Source organism: Chelonoidis abingdonii, chromosome 1, assembly GCF_003597395.2.
Source record: "Chelonoidis abingdonii isolate Lonesome George chromosome 1, CheloAbing_2.0, whole genome shotgun sequence".
NCBI lineage: Eukaryota > Metazoa > Chordata > Testudines > Testudinidae > Chelonoidis > Chelonoidis abingdonii.
In genome coordinates this window covers 285,551,857-285,556,814 of record NC_133769.1, presented here as the reverse complement: position 1 = coordinate 285,556,814, position 4,958 = coordinate 285,551,857, and positions in this window count along the sequence as shown.

The window sequence follows — 4,958 nt, the reverse complement described above, 5'->3', positions numbered from 1 at the left end:
ACCTCCACATGCCACGTGCAGTAGAGATACCTTTAATATTTCCCCACTGGACTAATAAACATCTATGGTGGTAAGCAGTCCGGCTCGCCTCGGCTCGCGGTCGAGCAAGCAGTCGTCCCACCAGCTTTCCAGCCAGCCGGTCGGCCCGAATCTCAACAAAACGGCGTTGCCCATGGTCAACAGCTCGCCTTGCACAGGCGAAACCTAGATGTAATACTAGATGCATTTACTCTACCTAGCGTATCTGCGGCTACTAACGCAAACCGGTCCCTCTCCTCATTCAGCCACAATGACAAACTCTGTGGGAAGTCTCCCGGAGACATGTCGGGGCAACCAGGCGCGCATTATGTTCACTTGGCTCTTCGCAAACCAGATGACTGCCAGGGATCAACAATGCAAAATTTTTTTGTTTGTGCTGTTCCTTTAAAAAATGACCAATCACGAATCAAGTGAGAGAAGAAACATGAAGACGATAATACGGTTGAGGCAAGAGTGAGGAAAGTAACATCTGCCGGATGAGTGGATCGGCTACGTTTGCACACTTTACATCGAAGGTTAGCACTTGAGGTGGCTGGTCGAGCATCGGTGAGGGGAGAGGAAGTACATCACCTTCTCGGATTTTCTAGCTCCATCAGCCTCCTCCCCGATAACTCTTGGCATCTATGCTCTTACACACTCCACTTCCTTGTCCTGGATTCAGAAGAATGCCCCACTGGCCCCAGGCGCTGTTCATGAGGTTGGTGAGGGTCGGCTTGCCCAGTGCTGAGGAGTCTGGCCACCACCATCCCCGCTTTCTCCATACGGATGTTCCACTGCAGGAAGTCGCAGCTTGTGCTGCGGACGAAAGCCCCGGTAGATTACTCTTGCGGCCGCGCAGATTCTCGCCATTCATTTGCGGATTATAGGCCGCCGTTTCCTCTGCTGTGCAGGCTCTCGTCCGCCGAGCGAATGACTTGGTAGCTGGCTCCTGTTCCCTTGGCGAAGAGGAACTCAGCTCCGGACTGGCGTTACTCAGGGCCCACTCGCTCTAGGCCTTCTCTCCTAGCCCGCGAGATCTCAGCACTTCTGGCTCTCAAACGAGGCCACCCTGGGGAAAATGGCAACCCGAAAGAAGCCAATCGCCCCCCTCCCGATCCTCCCTCCCCGACCCCAGCAGTGCTAGCAACTGGTCAAGTACCTAAGGCTCCGGGTTGTCTGCGGGCCCTCTTGTTCTTTGCAGCATGAGAAAATCCTGCCCACTGTACACAATAATCTTATAGGGACGGGAATCTCTGATGTCAGCCCTTCTCTTGACAACCCTCCTGACAACCGCTCCATGCAAACCAGAGCACAGTTTTTTATTTATGACGGCCCTCTTGCTTGCGTGGAAGAGGACCTTTTGCGTGGCAGCAGACACCACAGGGAAACAGCTCCCAAGGGCCACTGCTTGGATGTCGCAGCAGGCACATCTTAGGGGCAGCTGTGCCCAGCTCTGCAGGGCTATGTGCCACCAGCGGAACCTCTGCTGCAAAGAATTGCACCCTGAGGACAGAGGCTACTTTTCCGCTAAGGGGCAGAGAAATCACGCTCTGTCCGAGCATGATATACTGAAAGGGGTTTCTAGCCCAGTGGTGGGCACGGCGTCCTCTTTACAGCTGCTGGTGAAGCTCTGAGGCGAGTGGTGATCTGTGAGAGGTAAACTCCTAGCGGCCTCTCTTACTAGGGTGGGACAACTCAGAACGATCCCACCACGTAAAACATCGGCTTAAGAGCTACAACTTGTGCGCTGGAGATGTAATTACGCATTCACAGTTGCTAGGAGTAGGTCAAATAGGCCTGAGTTCCGATGGTCTGTCCTGCCCCTTGGGCCATCGTGGATCCTGCAAGTTTAGATGAATGTGTTTGTGCAGACTATGGGCCAATATGCCCATGGGCCACCGTCCTGTCTGCCCATAGTCCTTGGCCCGGGAGCCTAGTCCGTTGCCCCTCCCCTGCTTTGCCTTCCGTCCCCTGCACCAAGCACGCCACTTGTCTGCCCATGCTCTGGACCGCCACTCCCACTGGGCGCGTGGGGAGCCACAGCTTCTCGTAGTGTCTCTCACGGAATACTGCGAGCTTCCTGCTTGCTGGAGTAGGGGCAGAGCGCGGTCTGGGGAGCAGGTAGAGGGTGCGGGGGTAGTGAGGGTGGCGCTGCTGAGATCCCGAAGGGGCAGTTAGGCCAGGGTCCTGCGAGGGGCTGGTCCAAGGGGAAAGGAGCCAGGAGGCGGCGCGGGCCGTACGAGAGAGACTTTCTACCTAGGTACAGTGCGTATGGGAACCAAATTGTTTACACCCGGCCTAGCAGGGGGGAAGGTCCATCAAAACCCAGATAGACTATTATGTCGACTATTAAAGACGACAAAAGACTGCGTTGTGTCTCTTGACTTTTCCCCATTAGCTGACTTTGCCAGCCCAGAGACATGGCAGAAGGCCGCAAAAAGCTCATACAGACGAACTGATTCTCTGGTATGCCTGCTTGGACCTGCTTGGGGCCATTCTAGGCCAAAACAAGGACATCCCCAGGCTGGAATTAGATGTAGGTGGGCAGTCAGGTGGGTGGGGAATAAATGGAGCCGGGAACGGATGGCTGTGGGCCAGGTTCTTTGAAGGCACCTTCCTAACGCGGAGAACCTCCATTACAGCTTGCGCAACCCCCGATTGCTGGCTCTTTGGGTAAACGTCTGTCCCAAATCTGGACTTTATGCATTGTTACAAACTGGGTGCTTACTTGAACCTTCCACAGCGTTATACACAGCTTGGTGATCTATTTCGCTGCCACCAGTATTATTGAGGCTTACTATCAGCCCTGGGCTCCCCCAAATTCCTTGGGAGGGGGACCCCCTCTCTGCCTCACCCAACAGTTCCCTGGGAAGGACCTCCCCGAAAGACTTCAGAAGTATGAGTTTTCGTGTTTTCTACCGGCCAAAGGAATGATATTCCCCTCCCTCCTCCCTCTTCTCTTCGTTGTTACCGCTTGAGGGATGAAATGCAATCTCTTCATGCAATACCAAGAACTTGTCTCCGTCTCTCCCAAAGAGACCCAAACCTTAAGCCTCCAGCGGGACAGAGCTGATTTCCCCTCCCTCTCTCCCCCGTAACTTTCCCGCCTTCCTATCCTGTTCACAGATTGTAACATGACTCCGGCACAGAAAAATTGCTTCCCCTTTGCCTCACTAAGGAATAAGAGAAACTTCCACAAGTTGTCAAAAGAAAAACTTTAGTATATAAAACAGAAAAGAAAATACAAACAATAAATACCCTGCTTTAAAGAGATCAGATACCAGCTCTTGTTATCAAGAAACATGAACATAAACGAAGTCGCTGTTTTAAAAGATAGCCCAATTAACCATAGAGTCAGGCAATCCACAACCCATTGTAAATACCAAATCCCAAGCAGCATCACAAGATCATTACTTTGGTTCCCTTTTGCTACCCTCACACAATGATACGTAGAAAATATTTGTTGAAAGAAGATGAGTTAGAAGAAAAAAGCTTTTGTTTTACTCACAACGCCTGAGGAAAACAAAAAGACCTCCGAGTTTCCAGTTCCCCTCCCCAGACTTTAACAAAAAATTCCCATGTCTCTGATTGTCCCTCTTGGTCCAGTGGTTTTGGTTCCCTCCCTTTGTTCACCCTCTTGCCGGGGTAAAAAGAAAATTACCCCTTACCTATCGTTACTTTATGACAGGCCTCGGAGGCCAAAAAGTGTGCCCACCCCTGCGTCTCTAACAGTCTTGCGCTCACTGGACTCTAAGAAAAGGTCAGGCCCTGGACTTCTATTCCGCTCTGCGTGACTTGCTGTGGCCTCTGTTCCTATATGAGAGTGTTGTGGGAACTTAAACTTTGGAAAGATCCTTCTGGGAAGCATGAAATAAAAGGCGTGTGCACTAAACATAGAGGTATATGTTATAATCCCTAGAAGGCAACAACGCACCACAGTCTGTCCACGATCAAATGTGCACCCGAGCCGGGTCAAGCCAATGACACACAGCCACACAACCTCATCCCTCCAAGGGGGCACGATTTCATGGGGCTCCCATGTGGTGGGTTCCGGGTCTTTTCCAAAAAAGAAAGGAGACCACGTGCCCCTGGTCATGTCTGAAGGCAACGGGGCTCCCTGAAAAGGTTTGAGAAGTCATCTCAGCGGCCAAAAAAAAGAGCAACAGACCAGGAACTGAGACAGGGGTATTCACTGTGAATGCCAGGGAGACCCGGAGAGCTTGGGGAGATCCATGCACGACAAGGCGTTGTAAAGCTTGCACAGAGCATGACTGTGATGCACCACAGCGAGAACAAGGCGAGGTCTATATAGCCCATGCCTTCCGCTGTCCTAGGCTGTGTACTGGCTCATAAGCACCTTAGGAACAAACTTTCCCTCGCTGCCCAAGGGCTTTAACGGTAAAACTGGATCAAGTGGACCCTGGAGAACGTTCCGTAGCTGAGCTCCTGTGGCTAGTCACAGGGACCTAGAGGGACATGTCCACTGACGGTGATGGACTTTTACCTCTACTGAACCGCACTCCCCCAACACACATGGCGTATGGGCAGGGGAACAGGAGCCAGAACCATGCCAGGTAGGTACACGAGTGGGAGAGAGGTTCCCTGCAGGACTCCAAATGTTGGCAAACCCCGAATTCCTATGTCATTTACACAGTCCAAACACTTCCACTGAGGTCAAGTTGTGGCGCGTTCAGCTACTTACAAGGATGCAACCGCTTCATGAGTCTGGTACCACTCCTAAGGGGATAGCAGCGGGGTAGAGGTACTCGGAGGGGCAGAACTCCAAGCAATGCCCTCGTGGAGTTTTAAACTTGATCATTCACATGGGATGCACAGATTTGCCGCCCAGAGTGCTCCTCATGAACGGCCCATGTTCTAACCGCAGCGCCCCGCCGAAAGGAGCCAGTACCAGCTCGGGAGCCCTGGGGCACCTCCAGCAC